The sequence below is a fragment of the Carassius auratus genome, chromosome 14 (genome assembly GCF_003368295.1).
Source record: "Carassius auratus strain Wakin chromosome 14, ASM336829v1, whole genome shotgun sequence".
NCBI lineage: Eukaryota > Metazoa > Chordata > Actinopteri > Cypriniformes > Cyprinidae > Carassius > Carassius auratus.
Genome location: NC_039256.1, coordinates 25,927,747 through 25,949,597, shown reverse-complemented (window position 1 = coordinate 25,949,597; position 21,851 = coordinate 25,927,747). Strand labels below are relative to the sequence as shown.

The following is a 21,851-nucleotide window of genomic DNA, read 5'->3' as shown; positions in this document are numbered from 1 at the left end:
GTTTGAAGTGCAAATTGGTGTGCGTTGGAATCCTTAATGCCTTACGGATTAGGGAGTGTGTTTGAAAAAGCAAATTGTCTTTATATGAAATACATGCATGTCAAAGCACATACATCTGTATTTTAATTAGATTCTTTCTTTTTTTTTTTTCTGAAGACGCATAAATAGCTTGTTTCTTGCAGTGAGCATGGTGGACTGTTTTTGACTAAGTTTATTTGCTGTTGTTGCAATGTGTCTAGTTGGTTTTACTTTCAAAGGAAAAAAACGGAATAGTCTGTGCCAAGATCTTTTTTTTTCATTATTCACATTCATACATTCACTAGTGAGTTACTGCAGCATATGCAAGATAAGTAGGGGGAAAAAAGAAAGTAAAGATTTTAAAATAGTTTGTTCTGCCTTGCAGTAGATATTTTTGACAATATGGTAATTTGTTGCAGAAATGTTGTTTTAAAAGGGAAAGGGGAAAAATAGGGGAGTGAAATGTACTCATTGTAGGCTAAACGTTTCTAATGGAGATCTATGGTGTCTCATGCTCAGCATTCACTGCATTGATCAAAGAAAACCGCATCTGAAATGCACATGCTCAATTTACATGTCACATTAGACACTATTTACTGCTGCTGCCTCCTCATTTGGTGTGATATAATGTTTAATATAATGCAGTAATTCACTCTTGAGAAGCTCTTGTCAGATTATAGTTTAGAATATGTTCACTAATATAGTGCTATTTAAGTTCACTAACATTTAATATTTAGATTTAAGCAGAGAGATGCAAAAGTCTGAGTAAAAAAAATCTCGGATTTAAAATTGAATTTAATAGTGGAAATAATATGTTAATACGTATACTTTACAATTACATTATTATTATTATTTTTTTTAATTATAAAAAATGTCACTGTAGTCTCAAACTTTTGGAGCCCACTTTTATGTGAAATTTGTCCCTTGTGTAGGGACCTTGTGTATAAATAGCCTAGTGTTTTTTGTTTTGTTTTTTCAAAATACCCTGGCAAAAGTTATTTGAAATGTTTGATTCAGACATGCAGGTGAGCCGTAGTATTTGACCAGCATATTCAAAGCAATTATTCTTCTTTTTCTTTGCTGTGGACTAGGTCTGGGACTTGGTCCGTTTGAGTCAAAATATAATGATGTAGCTGAGAGCAGGCTGTCTGCTTCACAGCACTCCATTAAGAGAATGAGGTCAAATTTCTCTGCACAGTCGTTCAGCTTCTGTATCTCTCCCCATCTTTCCCGAAATCTCTCCAGTCTGCTATGCAAAATACGCTAAAGCTGTATTATAGCACTGTGCTCTATGTATCCAGTCTCCTCGGAGGGACTAGTCATTATTATATAAAGTTATAGATGACTCTGGAGAGTGACTATGCTTATTTGTTAGTCAGTCGGGTGTTAAAATATAAAAAGGACATTTTTCATTAATGATAAGTCTACATTTTGTACAGTCAGTGTTTGATGTATTTCTAGGGTTTCACAGTATGTGGTCTTAGGGTAAAGCAACCCTTTAAATTTTTAGTGGTACATAATGCTACAAATATTTTAATAAAAATCAAATGATGAAAATGGCTTTATAAATATGATGCAAAGAGATTTATTTGTCTGGATTCCAGAATCTCTTACAGTAGGACTTCATTCTTTGAAGAATGTGTGCAAATGTGACACACTGTGTGATTTACTGGAACAATTAAGCTGCACTTTTAAAGGTGTGGGATGAGTTTCCACAGAGACCTCATTGAGGCTGACTGTAAATTGTTCTGAGACGGATCTTTGGCAACCCATATAAAGCAAGGTCTGAATTTCACTGTATATCTTTTCCTATTGAAGACATTTCTTTGTCTTTGTTTGTTTGTGTATATTATGCACTAACATAGAGGTGAAAATTTGCAGATTCATCCACATAGATGAACAAATGAAAATCAGCAACACTTTAATTACAGAATCACTGTGGATGAATCAACAATACCACATTCTTGTTGTTTCCCCTTGATGACATAAAACCAGTCACTGTCATTATAATCAACAAAACTGACTGCAACTCAGCTACGTTGACTGCACAGCTTGCCGTTGCAACAGTCTTTGGTTTTCCTTCGCTTTTGTTGCATTGCATTGCACCGTTTGCTTGCGGTGTATATGCTGTGTTGGACGGTACCTTTGGAAAGAAAGCAGCAGCAGTTAAAATGCTGTGGGTAATGCTCTCAGAGCCGCTCAGCTGCAGGGTGAAAAGCACTGCTTAAAACATCATCCTTATAGCACACCTGTTAGACTTCCATCTCCCTCTCTCTCTAAAATAATATTAATCATGATTCTCTGTCTTGTGTATCCGGTAGTTCTGGCTTTGTTAGCAATAAATTAAATAAATATGCAGATTCATATGTCATAGATCATTATCTATCTTCATTACTCATTTAGCAGCAATGACCCCTTTCTCAGATTTATTTATCTGCTGTGACTTTCGGTGCATTCTGTCAGCTTCTGACATTTTGATTGTCCTTTACTACCTGTCTAAGCAATTATTAAAAGTCAATTTGTATCTGCAGGGTCGACTAAATAAATGTAAGACAGGACATATTGCATCACACTGAGAAAATAAATTGACATAAAAAGGACCATAATGCTTTATGGCAGTATTTACAGAATATTATATATTTATTCACATTCATTATAAATATAAAAAGTATATAGGCCATATTTATTTAGTGTAGATTTTTTTAAATTGTCAGATTGTCTATAAACAAATATATAAATAAAATATATTTATTATAAATTATTCTATATTATAAATTATTTATTTACAGGTCTAATCATGAAAACTTAATGCATTTTGGCTGTTTAGATATGTAAACTTCACCATATCACATATGGAGATTTGGGAGCCTTGTAATCCATGCGTGAACAAGCAATCATGGATGAAACACGTGGATTGAGCAATCTCAAAACTCAAATACTAATGGAGCAGAGAGAGCATTCAGCAGACATTATCATTGCATATAGCAGAGGAATAGTAGTTTGGATTTAGATCTGTTTTGCACATATGTATGTGGTCAGTATATAAGTGAATGGTACACATTTGATCAGTGAAGTGACCAAGTATACATACTCCCTTATGGGTATTTCTCCTGTTCACAGTGAACAAATCCATCCTTTTATTAGGCATTTAAAGGGATAGCTCCCCCAAATATGAAAAGCGTCATCCTTTACTCAATTTTCCCCTTATGTTCTTCCAAACCTGTATGACTTTATTTCCTCTGAAGAACATAAAAAAAAAAAAACTTTTTTTTATTCAGATACTGTATCTTTGGTCAGATCTTTATATCAGGTATATTGAACAATGCATATTCAATGCACAGGTTTGGAATTACTTGAGGGTGTATAAATATTGAGAATTTTGATTTTTGGGTGAATTATCCCTTTAAGTAGGAAATCCACCTCTCTTTTGACATAAATATAACCTCTGTAGAGCGTCATATATCAGAATCTGTTTTAGCTATAAACCATATTCATTGCTGGTATCATTTAAGCTCATCCATTTTTAATGAAGCGCTTGAAGATATATTGCACAGTCTGAGATCTAGAGGCTCAGGGAACATCCAAACAAGGCTTCTTTCAAAATAGGCAATAAAACAATATTTCAGCGGTGCTGCTGCTGTAAATACGTACACATTTTTGCTTTCTCTAAGCTTCAACTGGATGTTCATGTGAAAGTGTTTCTCTCTGATATTTGGATCTTGTTCTGAATAAAACACTTTATTATCAGACAAGGCCAGTCAGTGAGCTGAAAGATTATATTCATGACTAAGTGAACATGTGTGCATATTTAAAGGAGCTATAAAGGGAATTAATTAAGATCGGAGACTTACTTATTAAGTGAACCTTCAAGCAAGACCTCCCACATACAAAAAAATTGTTGTCAAAACAATAGATCCAACGTATGAGCCAGGTTTGGTTTCAGAGTTAGAAGAACTTTTTTTCCCTTAAAGGAACTTTAGCTAATTTGTATTCCTGCAAGGCATGTTAGAAGCCTCTACAGTCTGGCCAAGAAAGACATTGTGACAAAAGTCATCACTGTGAACAAAAGTAAGAGAAGCTCTTCGTTTGGCCAGGAAATAGCCTGGAAACCCAGCTGCCCCCTGCTTTTGTCTGGCCTGGTCGCTATTATCAGAGGATAAATGACCCCTATCAGGATCTTCAGTGCCTGTGAAGCTTTCTCTCTGTCTTTCTTTCTCTCTTCCTTGTGCATGTGGGTGTTTGCACTGTGTTTTCACATGAGAGGAGTGTATATATAGGCTCTGTGTGTGTATACATTCGCACCCCCCTAAGGCCAATGAGGGATGCAGTCTCAGTTCTTAAACATAATTTTAAGATCAGAGAGGAATCTCTGATCTCATAATGATGTTTAAGAACTGAGACCGCATTTCCCTTGTGCACTGCAATATCTGCTCCACATTTCTATTTAGTGCACTGATGGAGAATCCGTTGCTAATGCACATTATCTATATCAACTATAGCGATTTGGAATGGTGGGAAATAGCTCTATTGAAATGCATATCATTACTACCAGGAAAAACTTCATCGCACTCCCAGAGGGGCAGCCAGAAGCAGGTTTGGGTATGTGTGTCCATGTAGGCCTTCCCTCACCCGTCAGCAGGATGCTTAACCAAGCATCTGTCACGTCTGCGAACATTTCCCCGCCTCTCTCTATGACATCAAGGTGTTTGCTCCATTGATCATTGCAGACACCAAGGCCAGCTTGTTTTCCATATGCATTTCCATTTTTCCACAACAATGCCCAGAATGTCCAGGAGTGTACAACCATCTGTGGCAGCTAAGAGATTGAAAGAGTCTCTCTCACAATGTAAAAAAAAATTGGATACAATCTCAACATGGCCAGCAAGCCATTCAAGTGTAGTTTTCACAGTTTTTTTTTTTTTTTTTTTAAATGGAACTTCAAACGGAAAGGCTGATGAGCCCTGTGTTTGATGCATTCTCATTACTCTGGGTGGCAGGAGAGTTTAGTCTGATGGTATAAGTACAGAGTAATACGAGCGAAACGGGTCACACGGAGTGCCAGTGCGGGTTTAGCTTCATAAGCAGCATGAGGACTGATAGAGATAATTACTATGTGTCAAATTGTCTTTTTGTCTGTTCTGCTTTTTCTATTACAGTTCAGCAAGAGGGCTTCGCCTTAAAGGTTACAGTCTATAGCTATATATAATGCAATTGATCGGCTTATAGCAGGATTAGGTTTTGATGGCCTAAAAAAGATGATGTGCTTGTGCGATTCTTAAAAAGGCTTTTTCTGTATCCCACAGCACAGATGGAGGGTGTCTTTATCTGGGCTTTAGGGTTTTTGGAAAGTGTTGCTCTCAATTATAAATACAATATTGTTTTGGAATCAATTTTAGAAACTGACTTGGACCTTTTTTTTTGGTATTTTTAATTGTCCAACTGTGAGCCTAGATGACTGTGTTTTGTGATGAGGGGAGAAATCTTTAAACGTTGCCATGAAAATGAAAGATTTTGTGTTTTTTTGCTATTTTGTAATACTGATAAAAGGAACTGGGGTAGTGGAAAGGAAACAAAAAATGGCATGAATTATAAAACACAAGCAACATGTTCTTGTGTTCCATTGCACAATTGCACAAAAAAGAGAAATGAGATTGCATTTCAGGCACAAATAAGAAATCATTTTCTTGTTAAAATAATTTTTGCATTATATTCGTTTTGAACGTAAATCAAGCATACGTATCCAGTTCTAGCATGCTTTAGCATTTGTCTTCAAGAGCATTGGTTTAAATAGGAACAAATTTTATTGCGTATTTACTGTAGCCTTAATATAAATTCTCCTCTCCCACTGTTAGCATAAGATAAGATGAGATGAGATGAGATGAGATGAGATGAGATGAGATGAGACGAGATGAGAAGATAAGATCCCACAATGGGGAAATTTCCATGCTACAGCAGAAAAAATAAGTGCAAATATAAGCAAATATGAAGCAAATACTCAAAAATATCTGCAAAACAACGACAACAACCATAACAATAATTACTCTGTCAAACAAATACATTGCACTAGGTTATTACACTGTTAAAATTATTATAATTGAACAGATTCACAATTGCTATTGCACAAAATGTTGATTATTATTATTGCATAATTCAAGAATCAATAAGTGTAAAATGTGTACTATAGTGATTGATAAATGTATTACAATGGTAAACTTGTTCACTTTGTATGGAGTCAAATATTGAAAAAAAAAAAAAAAAAAACTTCACATCACTGTAAAGTATAAAAGTATTTCCTGAAAACATTACTAATTATACTTATAAAATAATCTTCATTTACCATGTACTGTGTTACTTTATGATGAAGCTCCACCCCTAACCACCCCACCCAAATTAGGACACTCATGAAGTAGAATTTAAGTGCATCATTACAGGAATCATAAGGCCTAAAGGTGCTGAAATAAGTCCAAAACATATTCAGTGGCTATTCTCCCCAGCATGTAAATTTAGCAAAATACTACACATGGAAATTGTATGCTATGTTGTTGAGACATTTAAAGTTACGTTATTAAAACATTAGGTGAGTAGGATGAATAAGATGGGCTGTGTTAATAAATATTAAAGGTCAACACAAATGAATATTAAATATTAAATGTAGCTCAACTAAAGGGCACCCGGAATTAGTTGTTTATTGGATTTTTTTTAAGAGTTTTGGCTTATCTTGCTTGTCCTGGTTGTATTGTTGGACACTTAATCTGAATTTAAAAGCACAGTTCAGCCAAAATAAAAATCGGCATCCTTTACTTACCATCATGTCACTGTACACATAACTTTCCTGTGCAAACAACAACAACAAAAAATGTACATTGTGGTTAGCACTGACTTAAAAAAAACAATATGTTACACTGTTATGTGTTAGCATTTACTTAGAGCTACATATGTATATATGTCTATAACATATGGATGTAATAGTCCATGCGAAATGTGATTTGTTAAAGTTCGTTTAATTTTTTTTTTCACCATTGTAGAGTAAATTAAGACTTTTTTATGAATTATGGCCACTGTTGTAGTTAGATATCATTAGTTCTCATTCCCAGTTAGTAGGCCTACATAAAGTTCTATTTTGTTGTCTATAATGTATAATTCAGGTCTATCATGTCACATGACAGACTGTAGAGTACCATTCTAAAAGCATTTTATAACAGTGCGTCTTTTATTCTCGAATTTAGTCTACCAGGGCTTTGTGATAACCAAAGTGCATTAATATTCTTTATTTTGTGCCTGATGTCTCTGATAAACTGTAAAAGAAGGGCAGAAATATCCATTTAAGTTAGTCTGAAGCTTTAGCGTTTTACTTACGACTTGGATAACAATGCTTTTGGGAAACATGACGTTGAGATTAAGTACACTTTACATTCCATCAATGTTCTGCTTGCTGTTTGGGGAAACCTAGCCAAGGTCAGTTAAAAAACATGTCTGAATGTTCAGATGCTCAGTCAATCACACTTTCACTCAAGCACGTACTAATTGCTTGTGTGATTCCTATTTGTCTAATATATTCTATATATATATTCCCCCCTTAAGAATTGCATGAGATTGCATGTGATTGCAGAGTGAGAACATCATCTTTGTTCTTAAAGCAGATTAATATTTTGGTAGCCAACTACATCATTCTCTATCCAGCATGTCAATAATAGCCTCTCACTTGCCAAATGCAAACATTCTTCCTCACCAAATGAGTTGAGACTCAAGGTTTTAAATCTCCTATCACAGATAGAGTGGTGAGAAAAAGAATTCGGACTCATCTGATGGTGTTATACAAAATCTATCATTCTTTCTCTTTTGTCTTATGAATAAAAACTTCCCACTCTCACTCGGGTGTGTGAAATCTGGCACTCCAAGTTGAATATGCAAAGTGCACAAACGAGCTTGCCAATACCAATCATCCAAACTCTTATTTACGGGAAGAGGAATTTGTTTATTCCTTTGTATAAACAGTCTAGATCTATTAATAATCTTCTGTTATAGAAGGTCCAGAGATTATTTATTCATATTTGATTGCGTGCTACTTTTAATATTAATCCACTTTTCCATTCTTTTGAGACTTGGTCTCCTTTCTATTTATTTATTTATTTAAAACCACCAACAACACAACATACTTAAAAAATGTCCCTACCCAACCATGTGTCGGTCTATTGGGTACTTTTCTTCCTGTAAGATATTGATTTGTTGCTTTGTGTGTGAGGTGAACGTATGCAGGTCAGGACCTCTGCTGCCTACTTTATAGGATGCCGAGATGAATCAAGGAAGTTGGGGGTCACAACTCATTTGCCCTCTCCCTATCCTTTTATTGCGCCCCTCATAGTGGAATTGGATATAGAGGTCATGGGTCTTTGGTGGCACTTGTCACCCGTCTCGGACTCCATTGGATCTTTCATCCTGGATTTAAAAAGCAAGACAATTTCGAGACTCTACAGCGAATCGACTTCAGAACAGTCCCTTAAATCACATTAAATGTTGAAGGCACCAGCATTACATTATTTGCACGTCATTCACAATGTAATTTGGGTTCGCTGCAGCAAGGCGACTCTCAGAAAAGGCTCTTTTCATCCATCATTTCGAATCCATAAATGTCCATTATCTCGAGACGACACTGTTGGATAACAAACTAATGATGGTGGTGTTATCTTCCTGCTCTAGCCACAGCCTATTCTTGATCCTTGCCAGTGTGTGGCTCACAATGCCATCTGGATGTTGTTTGATTGCAATGTGGCTTTCAGTGCCGCCTGATTGGATATGGCTACGCTTCTTGTTTAAGAAAGGTTCACTTTAAGTTTAATTTTATCCAGAGCTGTTTCATTTACCCTAACTAATTATTTCTTCTCTTATCCTTCAGATCGTTAAAAGTAGTGTATGCTTTGAAGCAAATAAGGCTAATCTAGTGTAAAATGGATATTAGAGCAGGTGCCTTTGGTTTCTTTCCAAATTGTGTCAGTCTAATTCCGTGAAGATGGTCTTGCAACTTTGTTTAGAGACTTCAAATAAATTCTTTCGTCTGTTAAACAATCAGGCAGCTGTACAGTTGTCTGGAAATTGGGAACAGTATCTGCCAGATCTTTGGCACTAATGATGGGCTCAGGCCCAACTTGGCAGTGCAAACACCAGAAATCCACAAATCACATTTTTTGAAGCTGTGTTGAGCAACATTCAGATTGACATTCTTTTGTTTTGCTTGGTGGCACGCTCTACTCAGAAGCACGAATCTCTTCAGAATTCTGCCACCATAATTTAACAGATGGTTTTGAACAAATGCAGCAAAATATCAACAGTCTGAAGTATAACAAGGCCATGTATCAAAATCCATATTCATTTACATTTGCATCTGCATTTATATTCTTAGCAGAAACTTTTCTACTAAAGAGATTTTAAAAGTCATTTAGTCAATGTCAATGTGGTTTTCTCTTCCCAGCTTAAAGGGAAATCACTCGTAATATGCTCAATAAACATTTCTTAATATTATTCATGTTGAAAACAGTTGGTCCAATTGGAGCAAATATATTATTTGTTTATTCATTCATTCACATCTTAAATTGTAGTTTTTTGACCATACAAGGTATCTAAGAAGGCAACACAAACAGTTTTTGGATGCTTTAAACTGCTGTCTAGGTAAACAGCAGGTGTTGTCACAGAGCGTATGTGTTAAATCCACTTCTGCTCAGTTATTACATGAGTGATGATGTGAACGGTAGAGGTGAATGGGCTTTCAGTTCTACACAAATAATAACAAGTAGCTGTCGGCTCCATTGAATAGCAAAACATTGCTGTCTGGGTCATGTACCAAACTGCAGAATTAAGATTTTTTGGAAGTTCAGTACTTTTTTAGTAGAGGCATACCATGCAGCCCTACTTCTAGATGTACTGTTCACATTCTGCATTACTTTAGAAACACATTGAAGGGCAGTTTGTGGTGTTGTGGGATGTTTCTTGTCTTTAAAGCCAGAGAGATATACTCAGTGGTATTGCAGTTGGGACTTCATTAAATTTGCTTTATGGTGGATTTGTTTTCCTCTCTCTGCTGTGTGACATACAGATTTTGCCATGGCTGAGCTTTGCTCGCAAATATAGCAGCACACTACATTAATCTATCTCAGCAAGTGATGAGTTTTTTCTGTTTTATAGACTATGCAAATTCACAATAAACAAACAGTGCACCAAAACAAAACTGACAAAAAGCAGGACTTACTGTTTCTCCAAATACTGACAGATTGTCTAACACGTCAAGCTTCTTAAAAGCTTTAAAAGCCGCTGTTTTCTGGTCACAATGAATCCGGTAAAAATAGATCTTGAACAGGTTTCCATGAGGTGAAATAACTGTAATTATATGGCATAGTCCATCAGCCACTTAAAGGGGGTCCTTTTATTCTTGTGTAGTACTTTTAGTGCATTTTATCCGCTACATGTGGCAAAGGGTTGATGGGGAATAAACCTTTGAACATTAAATATAAAAGCTATTTTCTGACTAACACAAAAATCAAAATAAGTCATCAAAGTTTTCTGGAGCGTCTGGAAATATAATTGTTTCTGCATCAGTGTGCTTTTGTATATCATATAGAGCTGTTTTGATTTTTAAACCATACTTGTATGCTTGTGCACTTATTAGTAGGGAGAATGCACAGGTGATGTTCTTATTTAGACACTAGCTTGCTGTTAGATGCATACTCTAAAACAGCCTGATAAACAGATGCTGTGCAAAGTTTTGATGCATTAGAGAACATCAGTTTTTAGACAGTGTGCAGCCATAACATCCACACAGATTATGGGTATTTTGTCAGAATTCGCCCAATTATGTTGCTCAACAGTCCAACAAGCCTTCTTGAGATCATGTGGAGAAAACTTGCAATGGCAAATCAATGAAAACAGGAAAAAAGTATCCAAAATGGAATAAGAATCACGCAAGTCTTTTCAGGGCACTGGTGTTTTGAAGACAGTGCTATGCATCTGTGAAGCCATCATGGCAGAACCATCATTCTCAATAAAAGCTTTGCTTTGCTGGAGACGAGTCCATTTTCTACCCTTCAGTGCGTCTGCAGACGTAGGTGCTGCTGTATGTTGGCCAGGTGCTCGCTGACAGCCCTGTGAATAATGTAGCAGGAAGATAGAGAGCTCTGGGAAAGAAAGTCAAGTCCCAGGACCCACCATTAAATATCACAATCCACTCTTCCCCGGGACGCGAATGACATTTTATCTCAGCTGGTAATAGAGATCCAACCTTTAAGTGCTGAGTGGGACAAACCATTATTCACTATCTTCTGCTCTCTCAATGTCCTCTCCTTACATTGTCTACCTCTGCTGCACAATGTTATTATGACAATGTGGGAATGTTCTCATTTCACGGCCCCCTGCTAAAATGAAAATGTTCTAGAATTCAATCGAACCAATAAATTAGGTAAAATGTGATATGGCTATTGACTAGTCCCAACAATTCAAGCACTTTGCTTGTAGTGGTTTCAAAATGAGCATTTAAAAAAGAAAAACCCTGGTTTGCACATGAAAATATTTCTGCGTCCTCTGATATCGATATCTCTAAGGTGCAAATTGTAGCGTGTAGTGGAATCTCCTAATGCCTAAAGCCATGAGGCCATGTGCCACAGGAAAAACATTAGATCTCCAGAGTCCTTGGCAAAGCCCTCTGTCTGAGAGAAAGTTATTGTCTCAGCAAGCTGGTGTAATGATTAGCCTCAATCAGGATATTGAACATAGGTCGATCATGAAAATGGCAAGGGCTTAGAAGTCAACATGTAACGGCTTCACATCTCTGCATACTGAGATCGACCACACTGCGCAAACGAAGAAAGGAATATTTGAAAAGTGCAACAATAGTTGTCACCTACATCAGCTTATTTAGTGATGCGTCGATTTAGACTAAGTTTACATTTCTGTTTGAATGGTTTCAGGTGAGTCTATCTTTGATCGAAGATATTGGTGGTGCTTCCGATGCTCTCAATGTTATTATTTATTCTATTAATATATTTGAAAGGACACTTTTTTAGAGTCTGCTGTCTCACTGTATAAAGGACATGAACACATGAACTTCATCTCTAGAGCTCTTCATCTTTAGAGTTTAATTTGAAAACAAAATTTTCTAAATTATATTTAATGTTCAAAACAAACCTGCGGTCTACTGTCAAATGAAAAAAAAAAAAAAAAAAAAAAAAGATCTTCACGACAAACTGCCAAAATAAAAGTTTGGTTTAACTTAACAGATATATAATTAATTTAATAATAATAATATTATTATTTTTATGGAGTATCATACAACCAAGATATTGTTTTAATTTAAACTAAGATTATTTTAATTTATACAGTTCTGTTGTGCAGCATCTTTCTTGGCAAAAAAATTACATGTAAACTTTATGTAAAGTTTTGTTGTAAATTAATTGTAATATTTGATTACATTTTAAAATATGAAATGGATAAAGTTTTATTAATTATTTTCATTAAACATACGTTTTATGATAAATTTGCATTACATCGAGAAAAAAAACTAAGTAAAGAATAATTTAAATGGATTTGATGGGGCCCTAAATTAAAAGTTAACTTACAAGTTTCAATGGGAACAAGCAGTTCATTATTACATTAATTCTCAAGGTCTAACAAACATGTTGAAAGCATTTCTCTTCCCAGTAATTGTAAATTAAAATAATTTTAATAAATGTATATATTTTATGATACAGGAAAAATATTGTGATAGTATATATATATTTTTTGCCATGTTGTTAAGTAAAAGAGCATTAATAGCTGCCACCTGTCTCAGCTAAAACCCTTAGTCTTAGCTCAAAATTTCGCCGCAGACAGACATCCTTGCGATTTTGTTGTTTGACTAGTTTCAGATTAGTCTGCTTCTGGATGACTATATAATAGAAGAAATTGAGGGTGCTTAAAATGCTCTCTATGTCATTTGTAGCTATGGATTGTTCCCTAGATTCTTTGTCATGTTCCACAACTTGAGGAGAGATATTTGTTGTGCCCAGGCTTTATTTCCTGGCCATGACCTGTTTATTAGAGAATGTAACATTCAATTTGAACGCTAGAATTACTCCTTGTGACTTGGTTTTGCTTGTATCCCCCTGCCAGCTTGAATTGGTTTTCCTGAGAGAGCAACCAGAAAATAAATCACAAGATGTGTAATAAATTGCAATCGCAGCCTCATCTATATTTGAAAAGATCTATTTTGCCACCGATGAAAGTGGGTCCCATAGCTGCACTGTGTCTGAGTCTAACAGGTGCTGAATAATGAGTCAGCTAGACCTAAACTACCCACTGCTGTGACGATCATTTGTGAGCTATGTTGTGAAACATGTTGCTCTACAGGTTGCATTCATTCAAAATCATTCTGACTTCTTAAACATGTTGTATAGATGGAGGTGGTGTGTGGACCAAAATGGCAGCCCCCCCTTTTTTCCGTTACATTTGTCCAGTTTCGGTGGGTGTGAAAACCAGGTGCAATGTAAAAGACCCCCTGGGTAGAGTCTGACATGCCTCGCTGCAGGGGGTTTCATCTCTGCCGTTCCCATCCTTGTCAACTACCCGCTTCAATCCGGATTATTCTTGCACAGGAACGCCTGCTGTGACTTATAATGTAGATCAGATCAACAACAAGAAAGACTCTGTCCCTCAAACACGATACTGGCACACAGGTGTGCAAGCCACTTGAAAAAGAGCCCAAATAAACACATTTGTGTTCTTCCCTGCATTTAATATCGATGTACGTTGCACTCTGGTGCTGAGCTATATATTGTTCTTTCTAAAGTTAATGGATGCATAATTCACCTGTGCTTCTGACTGAGGCTGTATTCTTCCCTGCCAAACCTAAATGCAAACCCTTCATCCTGACATCCATCCTGAAGTTGTTGCATCTCATCTTGAGCTCCCTTCATTATATGTGCATCTCTCAAAACAACTGCCTCCTTTAATGGCGGGAAGACATCTTGCAGATCTGATTACGTGTGCCCTCAGAAAAGAGGCAAGGACAAACACGCCTAAAACATGAATAGTGAATAAGGGAATGTGAGGATGAGGAGAGACCTTCAAGGGGCAGTTCACACATTCCTGCACTTTTTTAAAATGGTTTTTCTAAGTAAACATGCACAGATTGTGATGTGTCTTTTCAGGGTTTTTTTTCTTATTTGTTGTTATTATTATAACATATACTTTCTGATATTATTATATATTTTAATATATACATTAAATGTATTTCTGAACAGTTTTTAAATTTTTTTTAAAGCAGCAAATCAGCATATTAGAATGGTTTATGAAGGATCACATAACACTAAAGACTGGCATAATGGCTGCTGAAAATTCATGAATATATTTTATTATATATTAAAATATAAAACACATTTTTTTATAAATTGTAATATTAGTAATATTTCACAATATTAGTATTTTTACTGTATTTTTATTAAATAAATGCAACCTTGGGGAATATAAAACACTTTTAAAAACATTTAAAACACTGTACTGACCCAAATTTTTTGAAAAGTAGTGTACCTTGAAGTAAAGAATCTAATGAAAATAAATAAATGAATTAATTAAAAGATCAGGAATGACTACCTGGTAGTAATATGTAAAATACTACAGCATGTCAGTCCTCAGTGTTGTCTACTATAATTGGATTATTAGAAAATCTTAATAGTTCTGTATTTTTCTTAAAATAACACTGTTTTGCATTGTCAAGACTAGCCAAGTAAGTTTAATTAATATGTGATTTTTCTACAATTTAATTTATTTCAAAGCACTTTTAAGAAAACCAAATTGTACCCTATATATATATATATATATATATATATATATATATATATATATATATATATATATAAAGCATTGTTAACTGCTTGCATTTTTATCTTGTCACATTTACATTGTCAGTCTGCTTTAATTAAAGTAATTTAATTGAAATGAACACGGATCTCACACTAAGCTTTGTATTTTATAATGCAAGAACATGTCCCATGTGAATAGCCCTTGTTTGGTTTGGTTTATTACTGATAGATCAATGTATACAAGCCCAAGATCCACACTGCCTCTGAGCTACACTAGAAATATATCCACAAAAGCCCTTTAGAGACATTTGTCTGTCTTTTACCGTCTGTCCTTCTCCACAGAATTCCCTTCGCTTAAATCAGCGGTGCTTGTAATGAGGTGTGTGTCGATATGTGTGTGGTTGGCTGTCACAGTGGGCTTTCAGGAAAAGCCTGACCTGGCTGAGAGAGGATCAGCGGAGGCAAAGACATCATGCTGCCGGACCATGCCTCTGATCTGATGCTTATCCGCCTGACAGTCCGACCCCAATCCATCTCTAGTAACGCAGCTCCAATTAGAGACCTCTGGACGTGCAGCACTCATGCATTGTTTGATGCAGTAACTTCTGGAACATCTTGACGCTAGGGATGTAACGATTTACTCAACTCATGATTCGATTCACAATTCATGATTTGTTTTTGTTTTTTTTACAAAATGAGATTTAAGTCAAATTATAAATTAATGTGTTCTTTTATTATTGCTTGGACAAAATGCTGAACATTTCTTTGTGAAATTGAAATATAACACTATAAAAATATACTAATATTGCACTTATTATTCCTCTTTTGTTGGTTTTGATTGCTTCGATTGACTTCATTTGTAAGTCGCTTTGGATAAAAGCGTCTTCTAAATGACAAAATTGAAATATAATGAAAATATAAATAACAAATCTAAATTGAAATTTTAAAACAATCCCCAAATCAGCTAAATAACACACACACACACACACACACACACACACACACACACACACACACACACACACAAGCTCTTCATATAAACAAAATAAGGCTTTATCTGTGCTCTTTATCTGTGTGTCTATGCTATTTCCATTTAAAATTAGAGGCAACCACTGCATTTTAATCAAGATCCAAACAAAGATGCTGCATTCATGCAACATGAGCAGTTTTTAGTCTAAATTAGATTGTATAGTTTTGAAATTTAAATGAAAAACAGGATTGTTAGACATCAGTTTTATACATAAAAAATATCTGCATGAAACAGAAACAGCAGATGAGCTGAAGGAGATGCAGATTCACTCTCTGCCAGCAAGTGGTGCTTAAAGCGTTTCCTTGGTTTTGGCTGTAAATAATTGCAGCACTGCACTTATGAACTGTGATATGCATTATACAGAGGCAAGATGGAAAGAAAAAAAATCATCTAAACTTTTTTAAAGACAGTTGCTCTCAGACATACATTCATGTAAACTCCTACCCCTAAATGAATCACTATTTATTTAGCGTCTCAACCGATTTGAATCGTAACTTATTTTAATTGATTTTCAACCGGCTCACGGTTAATCGTTGCATCCTGGCCATATAAAAACAGGGTAATGTTGTGCTTTGAGAGTTTTTAGTGCTCTTCAGTGGAGTGATTAATGCCATATAGACTGTCTCCTGGGGTTTGTGTGCTATGAAGCATATGTCCGCTTTGTTTATTGTATTCCCAATTCATCTCTGGATTGTTACGATAGGAGAGTTCTTAGTAAGACATTTATCATATTCAAATGGCAACTATGCCCTAGATACTTGGCACTCGAGAGTGATAATGTCAGATCTTTTCTCCAGAGCTCAGTTCTTAATGTAAAAAAGCACCCATTTCAGTCTTGTGTTCATCTCAAGTGAGCATTGTCGCTAGACACACTCTTTGATGCACTGGGATTATCATTATGAATTTATTTCTTTGCTTAATTTTTTTTTTCAGTGCTCTGGGGGCAGATTGTTGCTTTGTGATACATAATTGGTTATTATAATTATTCATTGTTGGTTCATTTTGCGTGAAGCCCAATAGAAAGCCTCAGTTGTTTTGCTATTAATATTTAATCCTTTATTACGTTAATAATATTTTAGCTTTATATTTTTAAATCAGTATTAACAAACAGAGCACATTCAGTTTACAATCCTGCAACTGATGACAAACAACCTGATGTGATTTTCGTATTACAAAGCATTTCTGTTGTCATAAAACATAACATTTGCCAGAGACCAATTGTTATTATTCCCCCCAAATGTCAAATTGTATTATTTATTTCATTTTGAATCTTGAAAGGTGGTGAAATAATGTTCAGAACATCAGCCAGGTGTTGTTAAACTGAGAGGAAAGCGTGTTAAATGAAACTGCATGTATAACTACAGTGCTCTTACAAAACTATTATGAAGTAAATATTTAGTTCTTGGTTGTAACACATCAGCAGTTTTCCTGGCTATACATTAGCCAAGGGCGCGCGCGCACACACACACTGGTACATGAATAAGATTTCCAATGCACATTTGTCATTGAAAGGTGAAATTCAGCAAAGAACGAAACACACTGTTCAGTTTATATTGTGAAATAACCAGTGGTCGGGAGAATTGCTCAGTACTCTCAAAGGCATGCTGCATTATTTAAATAATGTTAATACTAGGATGTTTTATAAGATTTTATTTCATAGCACCAGAAAGAAAAATGTACTTCAGATTACCCACTACTTAATGTCAAATAAATGTCCCTGAATATCTAATACATGCTTTTATAAATCACAGTGCCATATAAAATGACCAACACTGCACAGTAAATCAGTGGTTATAACTCCAATAGATTTCAATTAGGCATCACTGTGTTTGCATTAGCTGAGAGCCAAATTGAATGTGACACCCTCACATTAAGCACAGATATCTAAGGGTAGACGGCAGGAAGGAAATGTGTATTGCAGAATGTTTTGCATGCTGAAATACTCTTACATATTATATAACCATAAACAATGTAGTCATGACATTTTTTTTAATTCACTGTACACTACTGTTCAAAGGTTTTTCTTCATGTTTATTGTATTCCTTTTCCTTTTTTCTTTTTTACATTTGTTTTAATGTTTCTAAAAAAAATTCTTATGATCCCCAAGGCTGCACTGATTTGATCATAAATATTATGAAATTGTTTCATAATTTAAAATAATGGTTTGTATTTATGTTTTATATTTATGTGTATAATTCCTAAACAGCTTCATTGTTGCTTTTGACCAATTTAATGCATCTTTGCTGAATAAAAGTATAATTTTCTTTTAATACTTAATAATAATAAAAACATCTTATCCCCACTGTATTCGATTAACTTATTATTATTATTTTTTATTCTAACCTGATGGACACATATAAGATTCATAACCAAAGCTTGCAACCAAATCTAAATGTCAGCAGCAGCTGCTTCACCTTGTATAACATTTGAGTTCAAATCAAAAGGCCCAAAACAACATTACATTAGAAATATTGAATAAGCCTCATTTGCAGCCCTTGTAAAATATATGAACACCTGGGACCATACACAGGACTCCAGACTCATTCTTCCCACTGCTCGCTCTTTTGCGTCTAACCTTTTTTTTTTGTGAGGGGGGCTACAGCATGGGATTAATCAGTGCATGCTGATGAACTTTTCTCATAGTTTATGGAAATGGAAGTGGGTGACATTCAACCAGTTATTTTTGTCTGTTTTACTTACATCTAGACACCTTCTACTTTTTAAGACTAAAACAAAAAATGTATTCATTTTTATTCTTAATTGAAAAGTACAACAAATATCTTTTTTGAACAAAAACGAGTAAGCATGGTGTACATACACCACATGCTGTATTATATACCGACTAAAAAAATTGCACAACATTTAGCCAACACTGAGAAATAATAAAAAAAGAATAAATAAAAGAGAGCCTCCATAGCATAACGTGAGTTAAACAGCAAAGAAAACAAGCTTTTTTCAAATGAAAAAAAAAAAAAAAAGTAAAACTAAACTTTTTTTTTTCGGTGACAGTGCTGGCATGTTTTTTTTACCCACAAGAATACCAAAATGTTCAACTTCTCTGGTTTAGGAAGCGGTCTTTTACTTTAGCATAAAAACCATTCATTGTTTCCTCAATATTTGCATAATTTTTTGCTGCGCGCACCTTAGTGCTCCAGCTAACGCGGCGAGTATAAACCAGGCTCTACACTCGAAGCGCTGCACAGCTCAAACAAGTAGTGCGGTTTTGTTATGTTTTCAGTTGAGTTTGCCATTTGATGTTTCACACATGCAACAGAAATAGCAGCACTTCTAAATTGAAAATTTAGTCGCATATGAAGAAAAAATGGTCGCAAAATGCAACCATTTTGGTCACAGTCTGGAGCCTTGATATATAAGTTGTATTCTATGCAGTGACATTATTTGTTAACCATAAACGACCTGCTTTTACACTTTGAGTGTTAGGGTGCGTCAAACCTAATCTGCTTCCATTGAACTCAATGGAGCTGTTTATGTCGCAACACAGTTTGCATAATTTAGCTGTTTTTTGTTCCCCAGTTATCCCAATAGCCAAAAGTGTCCCACTTTACCTGAATTCACCCTATTAGTGTCAGATTTAATGCTTGACGCCAATCGTTTAGCAGGATATAGCAGGATTAGTTCCAACTGACACATTTTCATATAGTGTCCAGCCCTCACACTCTAGGAACTGGTAAATGCAGCACTGCACTGCTGTAGTTTGCCGCTGCCCTGCCCTGCCCTGTCCTGTAGGTCTAGGTATGGAAGACTATGATTTAACAAGGGGCCTGCATCAGGGCAGGTGTGGCAATGATGGATTGAAGTGCTTAGTAGAGCACTAGCAGCCGGGACAGAGAGTAATCGGTGTGTACAGAGAGCTGGCCAGAGTAAGCAGAACAGATACATCAAGCCGAAATGCACAGCAGAGTCGAGCGGGGTCACGTGCACGCAAATCCACATATATTTACAGATGACACAGGTCTCCATACTCAAGCACTAACACAAAGGTAACATAATCGTCCTGCTCCGAGTGTTATATAATGTTCTGTTGCCTTCACAGGGCTATTATTTGATTTATGGCTCAGGCCACAAGGTGAGGTGTGCAGCATTGTTTTTTGTAGGAATACGATGACTACATATATGTACAGTCTGCACCTGTTTGCACAATTGTGTTCATTAATTTATTGCATGTTAAAGCATTGTAATTTACATGATTTCCTTAAGTAGGCATTTCTATTGTGCTTCTTTAATATCTCGGCTCATTTATTATATGCTGATTTGCACTTTCATTTCTAGGCACTAGGGAGAGGACAGGGTGTGATGGGGAGAAGAGGAGAGTTGGGCATGGCTCCCAGATTTTGACAATTTTTTTTGTGCATCCAACTGATTTTTTGTGTTTTTTAGACAATGCTCAAGTTGCATCAGAATGGATGGCACATTAATACAGAGAGAGAGACAGAAGTCCCTATCTTGAAAGCCTATAATGTTGTTTATGGTGTTTTCACTACAACAGCACCAATGAGTTTGAAGCATCCTGTAAAGCAACAGAATGCTAAAGTATGAACGAGCCTGCCAAGTAATAACTAAAAAGCCATTACACAACTTTGAAGTGTAGTTTGGAAAATGTTAACTTGGTTTTTCAAAGTGAAGTGTGTACGTGAATACCTTCTCATATTTTAGTTTAATGTGCAAAGACAAGCAATTTGTTGGTAGACTGAGTATAAACAATGGGGGGAATTCACTGAATATTTTAGTGTCATATATTCACCATATTTGAGAACCATCTGCAATCCATCCTAACCTGGCACTAATTGCTCCTAAATAGCACTACTTGAATATTTAAATTGTCTTTTGAGCCTAAAATTCCTCCTCACAATGTAAAGTGCTAAAACAATGCTAACTACAAGTGTAAAAAAAGGTCCCACTTTATATTAGGTGGGCTTAACTACTTACATTTCAATTAATCATTTGATACAATTAACTTATTCTGTGCATTCATGTTTTTTTTTATTGTAATTATATTTCCAAAAATATCTGCATGTAACATCTAAGTTACACTGTTGGCCCATCACTTACACCCTAACCAACCCGTAAACCTACACATACCACCAAACCTGTCCTTAACCTTACCCATATCCCACTTCAATAGCAGCCAAAGTGTAATGCAATTTATTATGAACACAAAAGGTACATTTTACATATTTGTGATGTATAAAGTGGGACAAATAAATAAACTCACAATGTAACGGGTACCGTGGCGAACAGATTAACTCCTGTAAAACAGGAGAGAAACGAGGAGACAGTGTATCAGTTTCGAGCTCTCTGCAGTAATTTATTTAAAGAATTTTCTTCAGCAAACACATCTCTATAAGAGTCATTTTATGTTTCACATATTACATATTCTGTGTATTTTTTTAACATTTCGATGAATTTTCAGTGTCCATGTCAATACAAAATCCATAATAAAATAAACTTCTCAGTACACAAATGCATGTTCACTTACTTTTCGTGCTTGTAGTTTACACTATTTATCAAAATGAAATGCAAAGACAATGGTAATACTCACCAGCTATTTTCAAAAATACTTAAAAACTTCCATTCACAGTATTTTATCAGTATAATGTCAATACAGTACTGCAAAATCATGCTCAGAACTAATAAAGTGCTTCAAATATAACTTTAAACTTCATTTCAAACTTTAACCAGTGTTTTCTACACTCAGCAAAAAACATTTCCAACCAATGGTGGGGAACGAACATACATTGAGCTAAACATATCTATTAACATTTTAATCTAAAAAAATATCTTCATGTACATCTGTGCATGGGAAAGTGTGTGTTGAGATAATTTGCTCTCTAACGTAATGTGCACGTTATCAGTCTGCCATTACTCTGTCGGACTTTGCTTCTCATCTCAAACTGGTTTCAAACAAAATCAGAAACAGACCCTAATGAAAATGATTTCGCTAAAACGGATCACTCATATCCCAC

At 35.4% G+C, this 21,851-nt stretch overlaps 1 protein-coding gene across 5 annotated transcripts in view; it reads left to right on the top strand.

Moving 5' to 3' along the window:
• The window catches only part of LOC113114140 (teneurin-3-like), an 86,953-nt gene that overhangs the window by 17,508 nt on the left and 47,594 nt on the right, over positions 1-21,851 (top strand). The gene's annotated exons all lie outside the window — the stretch shown is intronic.